General features: G+C 45.5%; 2 long non-coding RNA genes across 3 annotated transcripts in view; one reads left to right on the top strand and one right to left on the bottom strand.

Annotated features, from left to right (window-relative positions):
• LOC149864523 (uncharacterized) overlaps window positions 1-22,021 on the bottom strand; it is a 134,730-nt gene that overhangs the window by 30,578 nt on the left and 82,131 nt on the right. The window lies entirely within an intron of this gene.
• On the top strand, window positions 16,062-16,754 carry LOC149864524 (uncharacterized). 2 transcript variants are annotated; one of them, XR_016442563.1, is made up of 2 exons: window positions 16,062-16,172; window positions 16,431-16,754. It is a non-coding gene; the product is annotated as an uncharacterized LOC149864524 (long non-coding RNA). The 2 variants fall into 2 exon arrangements; XR_016442565.1 differs by having other exon boundaries at window positions 16,107-16,216.

The raw sequence follows: 22,021 nt of genomic DNA, 5'->3' as shown, positions 1-22,021 counted from the left end.
CTGACTGGGCAGAGCAGGAGGTCCCAGAGTCCTCCTTAGTCGCGGAGGGAGACGGAGCTCTCCCCTGCAGCTCCCGGGGGAGAAGGGCCTGGCAGTAGGAGTCTATCTCCTGCTCACAGTCCCTGATGGCACGCAGTCTCTGGACTGTGGCCTGGAGCTCCTCCAGCTGGCGCGCCAGAGACCCCAGTAGGGAGCAGATCCCGCAAGAGGAGGTGACCATGCTCCCGGGCCCCAGAGCCTGAAAAAGGAACAGGCAGCCCCCTCAGCCAAGAGCCAGGGGCTCCGTCTGCGTGGAGCCCGGAACCATGGGCTCCGTCTGGGTGGCCGTCTCTGAGGTGCCCAGTGGGGGGGCCGCAGAGCCTGAGGGGACCCTCAGGGTGCAGCGCGTGCCCATGCGTGTCATGCCTCTGATAGGCTGGCTATGGCTGGGGCTGACTACTCTGGGGGGGTCGCAGGCAGGGTCTTGTGCCCTCCCCGGCGCGAACTCCGCGCTAACTCGAGTGCCTGTTTACGCAGCCTGTTCGCGCAGCTCCGGTCGTGGGGCTCCCTGGGGGGCTGGGCCAAGTAGGGTCCTGGACAGGGGCTTGACCCGGCCCGGCACCAGGCAGCGGCCTCCTCCCAGGGAGTGAGGAGTTAACCCCTTCCCACCATGAGCCCGCTTACCTCCGGCTGTGCTGGGGGTCTGCAGGGGGCTCTGCGGCTGCTGAGGAGGTGTCTGGGGGGCTTCGGGGGAGTGGGGGCACAGCAGGCTTCAGCCGCACGTCTCTCACCACTCCGGAGCCTAACTGAGCTTTTTTTTTTTTTTTTTTTCCCCCAAGCCTTGATTTTCTGTGATTCTATGACTTCTGCAACAGCAAATGCTGGAATGAAAAGATGGATGTTTTGTGACTTACCAGCGTTACTGAGGAATCTGACAGCATTGCCTATTATTAAGGTTCCTTGACACTTGCTGTTATAAGACCCTGTTTTCAGTTGCTTATAACTCTGAAAAACTTTTGGATGAAGCCCATGCTTGGTTGTCTGTCTCGGATTGAATTACTTGGCAAATTGTAGACAAATGATTCAGCCATTTCCAAAAAACAAACATGGGAAAAATTTAGCCTGGGATGCAAATCTTACGATGAAAGGCTGAAATGGGTTATTTAGTCTGGAGAAGAAAAGGCTGAGGGAGGTTTGATAACAATCTTCAAATACCTAAAGGGCATTTATAGAAAGGATGAAGATTTTTCTCCATGACTATATGGGACAGAGCTAGGAGCAGTAGACTCAAGCTTCACCTGGGAAAATTTAGGTTGGCTATTAGGAAGAACTTTCTGACTATGAGGGTGGTCAAGCATTGGAACAGGCTACCTAGAGAAATTACAGAATCTCCATCTCTGGAAATTTTCAAAAGCAGGTTGGACAGACACTTGGCTGGGATGGTTTCATCCAGGATGATTCTGTCTTGAGCAGGAGGCTGAACTAGATGACCTCATGAGGTTCCTTCCAGCCCTACTTTCCTATGATCCTATGATCCTGTGAGAATCCAACTAAAATTTTGGTCAAATTATAAACTCTTGAAAAAATGACTGGTAAGCTCAGGAAAGAATTCATTGACATTACTAGCTAAAAATCTCTGAAGTTTTTATCCTCGTAATTTGACAAGGAGTCAGAGACTGTCTGTGGTAGGGACAGGTTTGGAGGGCAGGAAGGGGTCAAGCTTGAAGTAAAGCACCTGGAACATCTGTGCCCAGTAGAGCACATTGGCCTTTACAGCCTCAAATGGAGGCTCATTGCTATCAACAGGCATCTGTGAAACCTACCAGCAAAATGTCCCACCATTTAACTCAAGTGACAGAGGTTTATGTGGTGGTTTTTAAAGGTCCCAACCTTGCTGATGAACCACGCAAGGGTCATTATGATGCCATAGGATGGAATCTGGTTTTCAAATCTAGAAAATTATACACAAAAAATATTTTTATGATTGTAAAATCAAGTCCTCTGGTTTGGAAATGCCAGAATACCTGCTCGGGTAAATCCATATATTTATCCATGTATATGTTATGAAGCAGCTTCTACATGTTATACATGCTGTGCTTTCCTCAAGAGCTGTGTCTAATTCTATGCACAGAGTGAACCTACTTTGGGGACATATCAAGGCTGAGGAGTCAGTAACTGTAGGACCCCACTTTCTGAACAAACGGGAAGGTGTATATTTAAGAAAGCAAGGGATTGAAAAAGATGAAGAATGACCTCATGATTATGGCTGCTGGCCTGGAGAAATGGATTCTGTCCCTGCCTCTGCCACAGAGTTCCTATGTGAGATTAAAACAAGTCTCTTAAAGTGAGTCAAGCCTGTGTTTTTCATTTTCTGGATGCCCACCTTGAGAACTTGCAATCTGATCTACAAAAGTGCTGTGCACTCACAGCTGCGACAGAAGTAATCGGGAGTTCAGATTTGGACACAATGCTAAATCCTCTGAAATAATCAAATTCCAGACAGCTCAACTTGGACACCCAACATTAAGGTCCAATATTTTCATTAACTGCTCTCTGGCTGAGCTGCCAACATGTAGAAATAGAAATAAAAGTCTTTCATCTCATCTTATCTCACAGAGATATTAGAAATAGTAACTTTTGTGAAGCATTGGGCTGTTATCATTATGAGCACCATAGAAGAGTAAGGAAATCTGTATTTCCACTAGAGCAGTTTATACTGCAGCAAGTAATGGCTAGAGCCTCACACTGATCATAGGAAGATGAGACGGTGCTGAACAGTTGCTCACTAATTGAACAACATCCATTTTTTGCACTGAATTAAAAAGCAGCCCACGATGTGGTCATGTTTTAAAAGACTATCATAAGGCAAAGGGACAAAGGGGCTGAAATAAGGCTTCACTGGTATTTTGTAACTTTGGAACAATTGGCTTTACAATTTTAACCATGCTCTTTTAACAGTATTGAAGTATAATTTTTATTTATGCTATAATTGAGACTGACTAATTTCTCTTGGACTGTCCAAAGAACCCTGCCCCACAGAGTTTATAGTCTAAATAAATAAGATATACCAAGGGTAGTGGAAAACTAAATCCAAGGCTCCATGGTGTGTAGTATGTTGAGTCTTCAAAATCGTTCTCTTTCTAAAAGATGTGCATTTGCTTTAACAGAAGCAACAGGCTTGATATTGGGATTAGTAAATGAAAATCCATAACCTATGATATGCAAGCTAGACAGGATGATTGCCAATGACCCCTTCTGCCCTTAAAATCTGTGACTTTCCTGAAGTGACACAAGCTCTGCAGCAAAACCAAGAACAGAACCAAGAGCTGCTGGGTCCATGTCCTATTCATCGGACCATAGTACCTCCGCCAGTTATCCTGCAGCAAAAGCCATGTTGTGCCCAAGAGTAAAGCATTTGACTATCTCAAGTTACAAAGAAAAAAAAATACATGCATGGATGGTAAGAGAGAGAGAGAGATTTTGGGGGACATCCTCTTTGGCAGGTATTCCACAAATTAGCCTGCATCCTCTCTAAGTGCCACTCCAATCCCCCTTCCCTAGCTGATCTGCCACTTTGCTTTCCACTGCCTGCCATGTGCTCTGTTTCCAATCTGTTCCTTGTCCTATATGAGGCTCTTCTGCCTGCCCTCTCCCCAGTCTGCTACATGCTGTGCACAGAGATTTATATGCCACTTGTGGCTTGCATGCTGCAGGTTGCCCGCCCCCCCGCCCGGACTATATAATGACTCTGGTGTATCTTTATGTAGTTATACTGGAGTATTAGAGTTTTAGTTCTTTTCAAAATGTATTTTGCAAGCACAAGTGAAGAGAGTGAGGAGGTAGAATGTATGGTGTTGTATGAACAAAGGACAAAAAGACGGTCTCAGCTTCCAAGGCTTGCAATCCAAGTATGAGAGATGAGACGACAAATGGATACAGACAAAATGACAAGGGAGCACAAGAAAACAATATCGGGCAATATAGGTGACACACCAGCAGCCTAAGTGTGGTCAAAGTTTTTGTAAGCAGTACGGTAAAAGGAGGAGTTTTAAGGTCAGTGAGGGGAGGGTTGAAGGAGGATAACGATGTAGCTCTGCAGATGAGGTGAGCCCCCTGGGCAGCCAAGAGGAGAAGATGTGTGGGGCCCAAAAAAACAGCAAGGCAGGGAGAGTGTGACTGTGAGATTGCTGCTGTCCTGGAAGGAAGGTAGCCCTGGGTTCTGACCCCTGCTTCTACCCACAAAGTCAAGGATGTTATTTTTTGGATGTGATTATAACTTGCTTGGACTTTGAGATGTTATCCTGAGGAGAGTAAGAGGTTAAGGGAAAGAGTAAAGAAGTGTATAAGAGAGTGGGCATAAGAGATTGGCATATGGAATGGGGTCACTGCAGGAAATGAAAAGGTTAGGAAAAGAAAGCATCTGAGGCACTTCTGAGTTTATAATGAGAGAAAAGGAGAAAAAGTTGTAAGAGGGAAAGGGAAGATCCTATTTATTAAGTTATTTTTTGGAAGAAAAAAAAAATCAATGAAATCCTTGAAGAGGAAAGTAGATGCTAGAAGAGAAGGTTTCAAGATCACTTCACCGGGAGCTAAAAGGTGGCTGAGATTGCAGCTGTGGGATTCAGTGAGGTTGGTGAAGCAAAGCTGGTTAACTAGGAAGGTGGTGGAACTGATGAGAAAAAAATTAGTGGAGGAAGTCACCCCAATTACTGTATTTCTGTCAGTGATGAAGGCCGTTGGCCTGGGCAGCATGGGAAATGATTTGTAATATTTGTATTGGGTGGGGGTTGTTATTTAGGACATAGATCCATAGATGTTAGGGTTGGAAGGGACCTCAGTAGGTCATTGAGTCTGACCCCTGCCCTGGGCAAGAAAGAGCACTGGTTTCCCTGCTTTCATGATCTCTATTCATACTGAAAATCAAGATCAAGCAAGCTTTTGCCCTTCTGCTCCATAGGAGGTTCTGTCCTTCCTGAGCTCGCCTTAGGACACCTGCATTATGGCTTGACAGGTGTACTGCCCCAGTCAAACTCCCCACACCCCACATGTTTTATTTAATCCATTTTGCCCATTACCGAAGGCAAGAGTCCAGTATGGCTATGTCCGCCACCAGTGACAACCCACTGCTTCACTAAAGTCTAGCTGAGTGAAACTCAGTGTATGAGTCAGACTGTATAAGGAGCGCTGGAGCCCACACCACTGTCTCGTAGCAGGACTAAGAGAAAAGAAAAGCAGCAGAAATACTTGTCTGTCACCAAGAGTCAAGCAGGACAATTCTCAAATCATATAGGAGGCACCTCCATTAAATAAGGTGTAACTTTTTTCTGAACTGATGACACTTTTAAAGGGTAGGGATAGAGGTAAGATTTGAAGCACTTTAAAAATAGAGTGCTTCAGCTTAGAGAGATGAACGGGGGTGAGGGTTCCCCTTTGCACTCTGCCTCCGTTCTCCAAGGGCATCCCCTGCTGCTACTGGGAGATCAGGAGCCCTACACACTCCTGCACCTCTCCCAGCTCTGGCAGAGAGGGACAAGAGGTGAACGGAGGTAGAGTGCACAGGAAAGCATGCTCGTCGACTGTCTGCTCCCTCTCCTTCTTCCCTCAGTGGGGTACAGGGAGCAAGGAGTACTGTGGGATGCTGGAGGACTAAGTGGGCACTGTCATGTTCTGTAGAGCATGGGCACGCAACTGGAAGTGCTGCATTTTGAAGTGCTTCTCAACTTGCTTTTCTTCACGGTTATTTTGGGAGTGCTTCTGCCATTTCTGAAATGTAAACACCCTTTAAAGCATCTGTCCACTTATCCTTTTAAGCCTTTCCAAGGCATTTGAAAGAGCTTAATCTGTCCACACCCTCAGATAGCCACATCAGCACAGCCCTAAGTTACATTACTTTCTCTTCAGGATGCCAAAGGCAACACTATGTCCCTCATCAGAATGAACACCATTTACAAAAGTGTCATATACTTAGAGAAGCTCCCAGAAATACAAGATCTGAAATGCCAGTATCAGAGTGCACCAGTAGAAGGCAGGATGGGTGGTGTTCACATGGTATAAGAGTTATACTGGGATTATGAAAAATGCTGAACAGCCAGGAGTCACTGCCATACAGGAGAATTGTGAATTCTCATCACCCCTGAGGATCACTTCTTAGAGAAGGGGAAGAAACACAGTTTGGACAGAACATGGCAATGGCCTGGCAACCAAGAGGCCTCAATTCTAGTTTTTAGGGCATTTTCTAGGCTAAGTATGGGAAGCTGGTACCACATTACTCATTTTCGAGGTGATGGGGAACTTATTATAATTTTTAAAAATTATGTTCAGCAGAGGGCCACATATTGGGGTGGGGGGAAGAATAATCAGAAAAAGAAATACAACATGCTCTAATGCATGGCTTTGTGATCATTCTTTACTTGCAATTGCAAATAATTCTCCATCAGAAGAAGGCTTCACTCTAAACAGCCAGCTTTCTAGTAGGATATGAATAGAAACAGACACAGAGATACTTACTGGTAAATAAATAAAGTAAGAGGACGCAGAAAAGAGAAACAACACACAGCTTTTTTTGTCTGGACCTCAACGAGTTATGGGAGAGAGATATGTTGCTACTTTAAACCACCATTGTCATTTTGGGGGCATGAATGGATGATTCTTTTGCATACATTTCACTGCCTTGACTTAAGTAAGTCTTGACAACTCTCTTTCCCTGGGGACCAGACTAAAAGTATTGTTTAGAAATCTAATATATGGTTTATTTACTCAATTTGTGCTGAGCACTACAGTTCCTTCAGGCCAGCTTCAGCAGCCCATTACTCTATTAATGCTCCATTACTGAAATTAGTGCTGTAATTGGGAGGGGGGTGATGGGGAAGGGGACACTTTTTAAAGGAGCAGGTTCGGTTTAATCCCATCACAGAGTAAAGCACTAGAAAACTAAATTTCCCCTCACACACACTTTGGAGGAGAGAGAAATACTGTTCTATAATAAAATGCAATAGCATGAAATGAACAACCAAGGGGTCGCAACACCCAGTCTATCAGTATTCATTTCAATTAGGAGGACGTGTTTGTAACATAAAGATGACAAGCATCTAACATGGGGAGGAATACAAAGAAATGTCATCCTAAGCAGTAAGTAGATACCCTGGGTTGTTAAAGAGATTAAGGCCTTTGCCATCTGCCTTTGGGACATGGACACATGCACACACACACGCATGCGCACGCACACGATTTCAAGCAGAGGACCAATATGAAATGAGCTGATCAGTCTTATCCATCTCATAAACAGCTAGCAGTTTACTCTGAATATACTGTCTCATATTGGTCAAAGCAATCTCATTCAAGCCATCTCTTCTCCCAAGGCTAAGTTAAACCAAGAGACAAAAGAAATATCATGTCTGTGACCTTTACAAGGGGTGTCCCCAAAATTTATTCCAGTCAAGACTGAGACAAAAAAAAAGAAAGAAGAATTTAGGAAACTGAGGAAACTTCACTAGGATTCAGGAGTTGATTGAGCTGAGAAAATTAATGGGAATTATGATGGGAATATTTACTGCATACATGTGTTGGCTGAATGCAATGAACTATTTGAAAAGTAGCAGGAAGGCACTAGAGTAGCTCCAGATAAGCCGCCTCCTGGTAAACACAGGATAAATTATTAAAAAGACAAGCCTGAGCTCTGAGCTGGCAAGATGTTGCCTCCATGCAACAAGATTTGTTTTGTCAAGGCTGAAATCCAGAAGATCAAATGGACACTTGGAATTAAGAAATCATTCTCTGGAAAGAGGGAGAAGCAGTTGTCAGAAACCTGTTCACGGAGAAGACACTAACACCAAGACAATCTCTGCTGGAGGCACTGAAGTTGCAAAGTCTGCCTGGCCCTCTACCACAGTATGATAGCATAAAATCCTTTTGCTCTTACATTTGACAATTTGAAGAAAAGCTGTTTAGACACCTGTTTTAACCATTAGTCAACCTCCTGATGGGAAGGCTAGTAGTCAAGCCTACTGAATCGTCATGTTTTTAGGAATGTGTAGATCTGCATCTTATAAACTAACAAAATGTGAGATGCATTTAGTTTTTGTAAAGCAACAGCTTACGAGGTATGAAGCATATTAAGAAAGCTGCTGCTTACAAAAGCTTATAGTCTTTAAGGTGCAAAATTATCTTGCTTTCTGCCTGACTTCAAGCTACCACAGCCACCTACCTTTCTTTGTAATGTGTGCCACAGTGGGCCTCTGAAGAGAGCAGTATGCACCAACATGTCATGAGGCTGTTGACAGACACTGCCAAGCAGCTCTTTTCTGCCTGCATCAGCACCAGCTAAAACTGAAAGCCTGTTTCATTTCCTCTAAATCTGAAGTGGTTTCTGCAAGGGAGTAGGAAGTATATGGGTGTTTGCTGCAACTTCAAGAGAAGGGAGATGATCTATAAAAGGAAGGGAACTGGTTTCATGCAATTCATGCATCATCATGGATTGAAGCCAGAGGAAAACAGAAAGATTGGTTGATGCAACAGTTTTAAAAGTTCTAAAAACATTCTGATCAGCTACACTCCTTAAGTCATTTTTTTAAGTACAATAAGGATGAGAGATGTTTTGGTGGCAAATAGAGAAAAGTGATGATGGCCACATTAAGGAACAACCTAGCTGTCAGATTAGAAGTTGGAGCCTCCAACTCTAGACTTCAAGTAGGATAAGAAGATCCATCTTAATCCACCAATCCTCAGTCAAAAGCAGAGACTCCTTGGAAAGGATGGCCTTATGATTAAGGGAACAGACAAAAAAAATCAGGAGACCTGACTCTTTCCCAGGTTTCATGTGTTAGTACAGCCAGTATTGCAGCCCAATTTCCAGGCACTTAAGACATTACACTTAACATACTTTAAGCGTGCAGAAAGCACTTTACAGCCATACCAGAACAGATGTTCATGATACATAAAGCACTTTAAAAATGGTGGATTGTGCTCTTAAGTTAACCATGGATGGATGTGTCCTGACCTAAAGCACTTTCTGTTAAATCACTGTATCAAACACCTGTGCCAGATCACATCAAGGGTTAACTTAGCATGCGATCATGATCATCTCAGGTGGTGTTGTGCAGGGCTGATCTAGCCTCAGACAGAGCTTATTTGCTTTTTCCCCGTGCTGGGCTTGCCCTTCCCCCCTGGCTGTCACTGACCCTCCACATATAGCCTAGCCTGGGGAGGTGAGGAAAGGAGAGTTTCTGTCCATGCATCCACCCCAGCCCCATGGTGCACCACAGCTAGGTGAGTGACACAGGAGAAGGAGTCTGGGGTCCCTCTTCTGGCAACCACTGCCAGAGTGACCCCTCTCCCCACCCCTGCCCCCCTGCCAGCTGGCAACTGTCAGCAGTGGCTGGGAAGGGGGAATGGAGGAAGGGAGCACCTCTGCTGTGAGGGCCCCCCAGTTTACTGGATTGGGAACCAGGGGGGAGGGGAGGCTCCCTTCCCCCAACCCCCACTGCAGTGAAAAACTGGAGCAGCACCGCGCTGCGTGCTTCTGGATACAGCTGCCAAGTCTCTCCAGTGGGGGTGGGGAAGATAAATGGAGCTCCTGTGCTGCCCTAGCTTGCTGGCTTGGGGCTCAGGTGGGGGCCAGGCTGGGCAGCAACCTGGCAACTGCAGCCAGAAGCTGCAGAGCAGGGCTGCCCCAGCTTTTTGCCATTCTGGGAACTGCAGCTGATGCTGGAAGGGAGCCTCTCTTCCATAATGCACCCCCTCCCCACCAGCTTGCTGACTCAGGGGGTCTGCCTGAGTCCACATGGTCTGGGGGCTTCCTTTTCCCCCTTGCCCCAGCTCCCAGTGCAGGGATATGTGGAGCTGGGCATCTCTGCTGCAGCCTATCAAGAGGCTGGGGCAGGGGGGGAAGGGAGGCCCCTGCCATGAGGGTCCCCCACAGCCTGCTAGTTGGGATCTTTGTGGGGGCATATGGTAGGAGGACTCTGTCCCCTTTGCCCAAGCCTCTTGGCAGTGGCAGCCAGCAGCTGCAGGAGGGGCAACTGTGTGGGGGCCCTCATGGTGGGGGTGTTCTGTTCCCCCCACCCTGCGCCCAGCTGCTTCTGCAAGTTGGCAGCTGCTGGGGGGGGGCATTTTAGCAGCCTCTTGGGAAGCATGCAGGAGCGTCCCCTGCCTGCTGGCCTTGGCCATCACAGGCAGGCACTGAGTCTCCCCCACAAAACAGTGCATGTCTGTCCAGTTGGAACATGCTCTAACTGATAGCCCTTTAAGTAAAGTGCAATAGAGCGCTTTCCAGCTAGGGCTTTATGAATGTGTGTACTTAGCTTTAGTTCTCTACTCAAATCCAGAGACCAGAGTTAAGAACCCAGACTCCTCAATAAAGGTCACAGAAAGCATTATACAGCTAAGAATGGGATAAACAAAGCCTTGTTCTTAAAACTGCCTGGCTCCACAGAGGTACCACCCTCCAGAAAAGGATTCAGAGTTAAGTGCCCCAGCCTGACCTTTCTTACAGAATGCTGCTAGTACTCGTCTCTCCTCCCCCTGCCCCCACAATCCTCCCACCAATAGCTCAGTAGCTAAAGCACATACCCAGGTTGCCGGAGATCCAGGTTTAGTTCCATCCTTTTCCCAAGGGGTTTCAAACTTCCACAAACATGGGAGTGCTTTTCTATTGCATAATCACTGAAGCAGAGGCTGCAATCCATGTCCCTCCTCTCACTATGATGCTGCAGAATGGTGCGTGCTCTCTCTCCCTGGCTCAAGGAGTAGTTATTCCATCCAGTGGAACAGGTTCCAGGAGGACAACTGGGAACGCTTTATAGCCTTTAGAAGACTGTGGTTAGAGCATTCAGCGCTAACTTGGAGAGGCACATTTAAATAAATCTTCAGGCAAAGGAGTGAAACTGAACACGGGTCTCCCACCACCCAGATGAGCACTGGCCACTGAGCTACTGACTAGAAGGGAGTCACTGTCACTGCCAGTAGCTACTAGGGGTGTGCAAAGTGGACCGTGTTCGATTCGGATTTGGCCTGAATTGGGGACAGTGATTTGATTCATTAATTCAGATCACTGTCCCCAGTTCGATTCAGCTGAATCAAACTCTGAAGATTTGATGCCGATTCAGAGAATCAGCAATTTGGCCATTGACACAGCTTTAAATGTTTTCTCTACAGATGTCAAGGTACCAGGCATGGCTCATGAACGCTGCGATAGTGGGGCAGATGGAGCATCCTGCAGTAGTGTGGGGGGGCTCCCCCATGTGCTCGGTGGCAAACCCAGAAGTGGATCAGTTCACTTCCGGGTCCACTGGGGTGTGCACTGGGCCCCACCCCCCATGCCCCCTCAGCTCAGTGATTGGCTGCACGGGGACCCCAGTGCCCCACAGGAGGCATCAGTTGCCGAGCCAGGAGTCAGGGGGAGTGGGGCAGCACACTCCCCAGGGGAAGTGGACTGGAAGTGCTTATGGTCCACTTCTGGGTCTGCTGCTTAGCACGCTGGGGACCCCCCTGCAGTCCTGTGGGACGCTCCATCTGCCCCAGCATCACAGCATTCACCAGCTGCCTGGTACCTCGAGGTTTGCAGAAAAAACATTTAAAGCTTGTCTATCTCCAAATCTCCAGATCTCTCCAAATCAATTTGGAGACATTAAAGGGTCTCCTGATTCAATTCAGATTCAGAGATTCAGCCACTAAATCAGGCCAAATCTCTGCCAGATCAAATCAGGGACCGAAGCTTCACACAGCCCTAGTAGCTACTCCTCCAACTCTATTTTGGAAAGGTTCCAGAACACCTAACAAATCCACATGACCTACACAGGATTTGTCTGTAGCTTGGGTATCCTCTTTTCTCTCTATTTAAATGTTTTCTGACATGCTTAGAAGGAGGCCTTTAGGGGCTTAGGGCCGTACCCCACTGAGACACCTTCAAGATTATGAACTATCTGAGGGGATGTAAGAGTTAACATTTCTGGATTAGATGCTTACAGTGACAGCAACATGTCTAAATACTTTCATGGGTCTACCCTGAGTCCCTTTTAAAGTCTGACCCATCATTATATTGAAGTGGCTCAGATCCTCATGTGTACAATTCGGATCTCTACTGGGGTTCCATTTAAGAAAGGGAAGAAAGAGGATCCAGGAAACTACAGACCAGTCAGCCTCACCCCAGGCCCCAGAAAAATCATGGAGCAGGTCCTCAAATAATCCATTTCTAAGCACTTGAAGGAGAAGATGATGATCCTAGAAAGGACAACTGGAAGGAACCTGTAAGATCAAGTCCAGTCCCTTGCCACGGGCAGGACGTAATGGACTCAGATGAGCTCAACAAGGTGCTTGTCCAGTCTCCTTTTGAACACTGCCAGGGATGGAGACTACATGACCTCGGCTGAATGGGGTCTTTGAGGGCCCATGTCAGGTCCGGTCAGCATGGATTCACCAGAAGCAAGTCATGCCTGACCAACCTCATTGCCTTCTATGGATTAGATAAATGGCTCTGTGGATGTGGGGAAATCAATAAACATAATATACCTTGAATTTAGGAAGGCTTTTGATATCATCTCCAATAGCATTCTTCTAAACAAGCTGAGGAAGTATGGGTTGGATGAATGGACTGTAAGGTGGACAGAAATCTGGCCGACTTGTCGGGCTCAGTGGGTAGTAATCAATGGCTCAATGTTTAGTTGGCAGCCGGTATCAAGTGGAGTGCCCCAGGGGTCGGTCCTGGGGCCGGTGTTGTTCAATATCTTCATTAACAATCTGGAAGACTGGATGGAGTAGGCCCTCAGCAAGTTCGCAGTTGACACTAAGCTGGGGAATGTAGTAGATACACTGGAGGATAGGGCTAAGATTCAGAGTAATCTAGACCAATTGAAGGATTGGGCCAAAAACAATCTCGTGAGGTTCAGCAAGGACAAGTGCAAAGTCCTGCACTTAGGATGGAACAACCCCATGCACCGGTACAGCCTGGGGACTGACTGGCTAAGCAGCAGCTCTGCAGAAAAGGACCTGGGGGTTACAGTGGACAATAAACTGGATATGAGTCAGCAGCATGCTCTTGTTGCCAAGAAAGCTAACAGCATACTGGGTTGCATTAGTAGGAGCATTGCCAGCAGTTGGGTGCAAGTAATTATTCCTCTTGATTCTGCACTGGTGTGGCCACATCTGGAGTACAGTATTGTGTCCAGTTTTGAGCCCCCCACTACAGAAAGGATGTGGACAAGTTGGAGAGAGTCCAGCAGAGAGCAACAAAAATGGTTTGGGGGCTGGGGCACATGACTTCTGAGGAGAGGCTGAGGGAACTGGGCCTATTTAATTTGCAGAAGAGAAGACTGATGGGGGATTTAATAGTAGCCTTCAACTACCTGAAGGGGGTCTGAAAGAGGATGGAGCTAGACTGTTCTCAGTGGTGACAGATGACAGAACAAGGAGCAATGATCTCAAGGTGCAGCAGGGGAGGTTTAAGTTGGATATTAGGAAAAACTTTTTCACTAGGAGGATGGTGAACCACTGGAGCAGGTTACCTAGAGAGATGGTGGAATCTCTACCCTTGGAGGTTTTTAAGGTCCAGCTTGACAAAATCTGGGCTGTAATGACTTAGTTGGGAATGGTCCTGCTTTTAGCAGGGGGTTGGACTAGATGACCCCCTGAGGTCCCTTCCAACACTCATTTTCCATGATTCTATGAAGACAAAAATACTTTCATTCATGTGACAGGGGAGTACTTGGTAGCTGTGTTGGTCTGAGACAAGAAGGTATACAAAAAAAAACCATACAAGAAACTAGAACTGGAATGAAGAGTTCTAATTTTTTCTATGTCTTCATACTTACGAAGCATTCATTCAAGCAGTACAGCAAGCAGGACCAAATAAATACTGAGAAAGACAGACTTTGGAATTTAGTCATGCTTAGGGATTTATAGTGTTAAAATGTAAAGGTAAGAGAAAAGGGTCTGAAAGAGGATAAAATCTTGGCCAAGTATTTTTTCCCAATGTAAGATTCAACATATCCTGGATTACATAGAGAAAGCTGGTACAGGGTCTTAAGATGCCCCACAAGAATTAAATTCTAATTAGCAGGCAAGCTGAAAGGTAGAACACGTTTTATGCTGCTGATTATGAGATTCCCCTATACTGAGCTGTGCAAATCATGATTGTCCTCCTGCTACTTACAGAGTGAGGATACAAGTGGGCAGTGTTTAAGTTTACTAGTACTCCTTTCAATCAGTAGGTCCCTCCTAGAAGAGCGCTACACAACAAAACACCTCCAATAACTCATCGCAGACTTCAGAGCCGGAGAGATCTTTGTCACAGACCCTCTCGTCATCACTCAGAACAGTTCATACAAGGCTGGGACTGTTTTGTCTAATATGTTCCTTGTCAGTCTCAGATAAACAGCACCCCTACCAATCAGCAGCACACAGTTTAACATCATGTTGTGGGAATACAGTAGCTGGAAGCAACAAACCTCCTGATGGGTTCTGCAATTTTGATTTAAACAAAACAAAAGTGAGTGACTGTAATTTCACAGATGCGAGCAATTCATTATTGGGAAAAATATGTGGCAGTTCTAATGGGAACTGACTTGAGGGCTGTTTGTGGAAATGACTATTTGCAGCTGCCTCTCTCACCAGGTCAGTATAAGGCAGTAGACCATTAGATGGAAAAAAATCAGGCTGCATATTAATCTGATTGTCTGTGATAGCACAGCAGGATCACTGGTCAAGATTTCTATTCAGTGCTCTTCTGTGCACTGGTGGTCTGCCACCTCTGAATTTTATCCTACGTGACACCAAAAGGGTTGTACACATTCATCTTGTTGCAGCACAGTCTGTGAAAGGGTTAGATTTCTCAAGCGTCCAACCTACATTCACTGCAGGTACTTGTAGCCCAGTACCTGCAGTGAACAGATGGGATGGAAAGATAAAAATGCTTTGCTAAGTTCTGGTTAGTCTCCAAATCAAGCTGGATGCCTGCTGCAAAATTCCACACTTTTCCATGGAACAAATCGTTCTGTCTTCTCAAACTGAACAGCATTATTAGGAAGTCAGTGTACTCTGGGGGTGTTGAGAGCACCTGAGTTTTGTTAGACCAGAATGGTTCCTGGTTCTCAGTGGCATTGAACAGGGGTAAGTAGCTCATCTGGCTTGGCAGAACAAGATGCATGTGAGGAAAGGAAGAAAGGTAGTAGGCTGACAAAAAATTTCCCTGACTTTTCTGTGTACACGAGTCAGGTTTATGCATTTCAGATAGATTTGTTTTCCCATTAGGATTAACCTCAGCTGCCTGATTTGGGGCTTCAAAGGGAAGCTTCCCCACAAAACTGCTCAGGGGGCCCTTCCCTGAGGTCAGTAAGAGATATACTGCAGACAGTGGTGAGAATTTCATCAAGTGTTTAGTTCTCTTTTAACACTTCTTATTTGTAGACAGTGGCACACTGGACACTGGATTTGCTGCTGTACTGTCTCACTACACAGCTGTGTACCACTCTGCAACAAAACCAAACTTTTTAACACTTAGCACCAAGTGCCCTTCATGCTTCCTAGCTCATAAAGGGATTGAAAAAAGCTGAAGCCAAAGGAAAGTTTCTCACTGACTACAGCAGGCTCTGGGTAAAGTTCTAAATTAATCCAGCTTTTATTTAGCAATAGTGTATACTGAGCTAGACAAAGAAGACCCTGTAGATTTAGCTGCTGTGGTACTTAAAGTACATAAACTATTCCTACTCTCTAGAACTGGCCAGTGGAGGTCAGGCCAAGACCTATACCACCCATTAGTCCTCAAGGCACTGTTTAAGTGGGACATAAGTGGTGATTAAGCCCCTTGTAGACCCTTTTCCAGTTCAAACATTGTTACTGTAGTTTCATAGTTTCATAGTAGCTAGAGTCGGAAGGGACCTAGGTAGATCATCTAGTCCGACCCCCTGCCTTAGCAGGAAAGAGCACCGGGGTCAGATGACCCCGGCAAGGTGCTCATCTAACTTCCTTTTAAAAATCCCCAGGCTCGGAGCCTGCACCACTTCCCCTGGAAGCTGGTTCCAGGCCCTAGCCACCCTGACTGTGAAGTAGCGCCTCCTAATATCTAATCTAAACTTACCCTCCGCCAGTTTGTGATTCCAGGGAGGAGACTTTGTGCACACAATGTCCTGTGCGGGCGGCGGGAGTCAAGAGGCCTAAGAGGAGGAAGCGTCGCGTCATCGTGATTGGTGACTCCATCCTGAGAGGTACGGAGGGCCCCATCTGTCGCCAGGATCCCTCAGCACGTGAGGTATACTGCCTGCCCGGAGCGAAGATTCAGGATGTGAAGGGGATGCTCCAGTCCATCATCCAGCCCTCCGATTATTACCCCATGGTCCTTGTCCATGTGGGTACTAACGATGCGGCCAGGAGAGCCCCTGATCGCCTGATGGAGGACTACCATGCTCTGGGAGGCGTGCTGAGGGAGATGGGCGCACAGGCGGTCTTCTCTTCCATCCTGCCAGTGAGCGGACGCGGCAGACGTCACGAGATGTGCATTGCGGAGACCAACTGGAGGCTACAGGAATGGTGCTTCGAGGCGGGCTTTGGCTTCCTCAGCCATGACCGGCACATCGTGATGAGAGACATGCTGGGATGGGATGGGCTCCACCTTTCCCCTAAAGGTAAGCGTGTGTTCTCTTCCAGGTTGGTGAACCTCCTTCGGCGGGCTTTAAACTAGGCTCGTCGGGGGAGGGGGAAGATGAGGGCGGAGGAGACGATGACATACCAGGCCCAGCAACAGCCAGCGAGCCCAGACCAATGGTCAAAACGGAGAAACAGGTAAGCGATAGGGGACGGGGCATTGCTGAGACTAGGGGGTCAGTGGGCACAACCGCTGAAGGCCTCAAATGCCTCTACACGAATGCTCGAAGTATGGGGAAGAAGCAGGAGGAACTCGCCCTCCTCCTAGCTGTCACCAGCCCTGACATAGTAGGGATCACAGAAACGTGGTGGGACTCATCGCATGACTGGGCGGTGAGTGTCAAGGGCTATAGGCTATACAGGAAGGACAGGATAGGAAGGAAAGGTGGAGGAGTAGCACTCTACATCAAGGAGGAATATACTTCCTCGTTAATTAGCATGGGGGTAGAGGGGGGGCACTCTGAGGTGCTCTGGGTTAGAGTAAAAGGCAGTCCAGGGGAGAGAGACTTAACGGTGGGAGTCTACTATAGACCTCCCAACCAGGGAGAAGAGCTCGACCTGGAATTCTTAGGTCAGCTTACAGAGGCAGTGAGGGCTAAGGATGTGGTCATCATGGGGGACCTAAACTTCCCAGACATCTGCTGGGAGGAGCAGTCAGCCAAGTCTGATCGCTCACGTCGGTTCTTAGCCAGACTGCAGGACCTCCATCTAACCCAGGAGGTGCACAGCCCCACCAGGGGAGACGCCTTGTTGGACCTAGTGCTGGCCACGGGTGATGACCTGGTGAGGGGGCTGCGGGTGATGGGCCACCTGGGAGACAGTGATCATCGCTTGCTGGAATTCACCATCCAGCGTAGGGTATGCAACTGTATTTACAAATTCAGTAAAGCAAAATATTTCAGCATTTCAACCTCAGTAACTCCCCCCCCCCATTGACAGAATAAAATAGCAAGAGAAGGAAAAATGCTATTTTACAAGATTAGCTCCAATAACAATTTTACTATCTTCAATGTGAGAAAGATGTATTTCACTTGGGAAATCCTGTTTTTGCAAAACAATCAACAAAATAAAAGGGAAAAATGAAACCCAAACAAGCCACAAAGTGATTTACTTTTCACTAAATCAAAAGAAGAAAAATCAGTGCCATCAACCCATCGCTAGCTTAGTACCCTGTAGTAAACAGTTTCTGTAGCTCACACTTAGGCAGGAGACTGCAAAGGGGTAAAAAGACTGGGGTGGAGGGGAAAAGAGGACTACTCATTTTAATTTAGATTATTGAGTGACACAAGCAAACTGCCTTAAGGGAAGAGTCCTTAGAGAAAATGGTAAATCTTTAGATTACATGACATTGATTACACTTTTACTGCTGCCTAACTCTATTAGTCTTTGTCTAGTTACGGAATACAGTACTAAAATGGTGCCCTCTTCAATCAAGAACTGTCCTGGTGAAGGCCCAGGGGCCAAAATATGGGCTTTAGTGCTCTCTCTGTCACAGCTCATAAAGACTACTTAATAGATTCCCTTGTAAGTACTATCCCTTATTATTTGTACCAGATTAAGGAAGCTGGGAGCATTAGGAGTCTTACTAACTTCTATTTTTAATGCAGTCTTTTAATATGGCTTTTGGTATACATGCAAATGAGAAGCTAATAGGTTTAGCATGATCCAGACACCCTGTCTGCCTACATCTGCACAGGAGAAGACCACTGGTAACAGAATAAGTATGACAGTGCCAATAGTGTAAGCTGGCCACACCGGCCATTTTAGATACAGTATTGCCTCATCTACACTTTTACAAAAATACCTTAATTCCCTTGCTAATTTATCTCCAAACTAGGAGGAAGAAAACCCTGTGGGACCTTGAATTTTTGCTTTTTGGAACAAGAGAGATTGCTCTTACTAGAAGAGCCAAAGCGCACAATGTCAAAATGTTTAAACACACAAAACCCCTCAGGATTTCAGATTTATGAGCTGAGAATAAAAATCTTCTCAGTACTGGAGATCAGTATTGTCCTAACGCACCCCTCTCTGTGAATTTGGGTAAATGTGAGTATCCATTTTTACCAAGGCTAATGAAACTATTCAATGATTACATAATTGTGGAAGCATGCACAGGATATATGTAGATGTAGGGTGATGATGAGGTGCATTTTAAGGGACTTTGAGAAAGCTCGAGTGTCCGTGGTTACCTTAGCTATAACAACAACGTTCACTAGCAACTCTTTGCATATCACCTGAAATCAAGAGTGATGTCTTTTAAGAAGAGTGGAGTGGTCACAGGGTATGCAGTTTCTCACACACAAAAACATGATTTTGCATGCAATGCTATTAATGACATTAGCACAACCCATAGCTGGTACATTGCTGTGCTTGTAAATCAGAAATGCTCTGTGCCCCCCTTCTTTAAAACAATGTAGGCAACCAGGAAGGGAGTAAGGTCACTAAGATTGTATTTTGTTATCATATATTGTAACTTATGGCTGTTAGTGGTAGATTGTTCCTTTTGTTCTACAACTGGCCACGTTCACTATTCACTGAAGAAGCCTCCAGAGGAGCAAATTGATGGTATATTGACAGGGCGGTCATGGCTGGAAATTGCTTCTGTGACGTGCATGGATTTGTGCACACAGTAGCAGCTGCATGCTTTGTGTGGGATGTAGCTTTGGATTTGTAACACTGTAGGTGAGGATTTTTTTTTTCTAACAGGCATCCAAGTTATGTAAATCATGTCCCTCAATGCAACCAGGAGACCCATTTGTAGGCAATGTAATTTTAAACAGATGAAAAAGCAGTAGGAACTTGGATGTAAGAAAAGGGACTCGATGCCAAAAACATCCTTTGAAATAATTAGTCGTCAAACCAAAAAAAGTAATTAAATAAAAAAACAAACAAACAAACAAACAAAAAACCTATCTGACCTATTTTTTTTTGAATCAGCTTCAACCATGCCCTTCTCAAAACTGTAAACAGCAATGCAATTTCAGGAAATGTGAGTATTTTTTGAGATAGAGAAATATGTAAGCATGAAACTTAATGATCATGTGTTTTCCAAAAATAAAAGCCAATAGGCATTACAGATTGCAGAAGAGGAGAAAGGAGAGGAGGGTAATCATGAAATGGCTTATAATTTTGAACAGTAACACTGGGGACATGTTAATCAAAGATGACTCGTAAAGCACGAGATGTGACTGGAGTATGAAATGTATGAAGCTGATCTGAACTAAACCTCAGGTTCAAATCTAAACTCTCAGATTGTAATTTTGTACACATTTGTAATATGACGCATTCACATTTCACTCAGCTAGAACGCCTACAAACTCAGCAACTATTTCATGCAATAGAATGCCATTTGAGACCAGGCAACTGAAGACCATTACAGGACAACACTCCTCAAGTGAGAGAGATAGCTAACAGAATCTGATCTATGCCAGAATGGCCAAACTATGTTACAAAATGCATCTGACAATATTGTGTAGCAATGCAGGCCTCTGGCACTGTAGTCTTCCCAGTGTATAAAAATGCAGAGATCTATATTACAAAGCAACTTAAAAAGAAAAGTAAATCCCCATCTGTATCTGTCAAGGAAAAATATAGCATCTGGGCCTCTATATCATCCAGTACTGCCCTGGAACAGATATTCCCTGGAACTCATCTGAACAATATATTTTCTTCCAAGATAAAAACAAAATATTCACAAAACTGCTCAAAATTCTAGTAAGGATACCCTTTGCAAGGGGCTGACTAGGAAAGAAGCAAAATAAATCTGTACGTTTGATAACTTTTTGCCTTCCAGAATCTGAATCCAGGGAGAAGTTAAACCTTCAGTAATTTAATCTCACAATAATTTGCAGGTTTGCTTCCCTGCCTTCCTCTTCACCCATTCCTCTTTATCTAGTCAAGAGCAGGATTCTGGACATAGACAGACGAGATGGATTTTTAAGCACCTTCAAACACCAGCACTGTTTTGCTATATGTGGCTACTTCCATTGAAGGAAAAGCAGAGTGCTTGGACCAAGCATAAAACTACAGCAAGCAAAGCAAGAGGACAATAATAAAAGGATACCTGAGTCTGTGCGGTTAAAACAAAAGGAGCAGCTGTCATTTTTATCCCCCATGCTTCATCATAACATCTTTAACAAGGTTACTGAGGGTCTCTTTTGTCACTTTCCGGCACTTTAAGGGAGCTGTGGGAGTAGAAGAGTGAGAGAAAAAAAATGGGGGGGGGGGCGTAAAAAGGGAGTTATGCTCAGAGGTTTTCACGGTCGAAAACAGAACCCACTGCTGGTAATGTGAGAGCACTAGATCAGGCGCCAAATGGATAAGACTGTAGACAGTGGGGCCAAAGCGCTGATACTTGCCAGCACCTGCAGATAGGAGACAAATAATTGGCACATGTTAAGAAAAAAAAAAAGACAGAGAGAGAGAGTTGTTAGATGTTCGTATTTTCTAACAGTGTCTGGCAGGAGCTCCTGCAAGGAATTTAATCAGCAAGAGTTGTTTAAACTGGGCTTTGAACACAAGCCCTGTGCTGCTAGTAATGAACTTCATATCATCTGCAACTCCTGTTTGCTGACGACATTCAATTTGTTAATTCTGCAGCTGGTGATAGGGGTCAGATATGAAAGTGACGATTGTTTTCTGACGTTCCCACCCCTGCTCACATCTTTCTAATTAATCCTTTTAGGAGCCACCAGCAGATCAAGAGAAAAGCGTGTAGGGGTATAGTCAAGAAGAGTGAGAAAATAGGAAGAGAGATGGATTTTCTAATGCTCCTCTCCACTTCCTATCTTGCTGTCTGACATTTTGGGTGCCTGGAAGATGGAGGGCAGGGCTACTATAAAGCTGTAAAAACTATTCACTGCCTTAGGCCATTACAGTAAACGTTAACATCAGAAGAGAGATGCAAACAAAACAAAAGCTCAAACTTATTTTTACTCCTGACAAGTGTTTTGTATTAACTAAGCTCAAGAAGGAAGGGTAGTGGTAAATAATTTGGTAACAGCATAGGGAAATTCTCTCTCTAGAGTGCCCCTGCAGAATAAATTTAAGCTTGCCAAACCCCCTACCTACTTGTCTCAGTGGGGCATCAAGGTTACCAGTTCAGTGCAATATGTACATTAATTATACAGACTAGGCTGGGCAGAACAAGAAAGCACAGATCACAAAAGCGTGATCTCGGACACACCAAGCTTTTGGAGCAAAGCGAACAGAAAAATACTGAAGGGACCGAGTATGATCTTGTCACACTGACACTGTAGTGCATGGGTCCATGTGAGGTAATACAGGAAAGTTTCCTACTAGTTCAAGGGTGCACCAAAGAAAACATGTGCAGCAAGAGGAGGCTCCCCTCTACCTTTCTTTTTTTGAGGGGAGGTCAGCAGGGGGGAGGGAGGGAAGGAGGGGATCATGGTAT

Source organism: Crocodylus siamensis, chromosome 5 (genome assembly GCF_052110815.1).
Source record: "Crocodylus siamensis isolate JL-2025a chromosome 5, ASM5211081v1, whole genome shotgun sequence".
Lineage (NCBI taxonomy): Eukaryota > Metazoa > Chordata > Crocodylia > Crocodylidae > Crocodylus > Crocodylus siamensis.
This window is presented reverse-complemented; position numbering and strand designations above follow the sequence as displayed.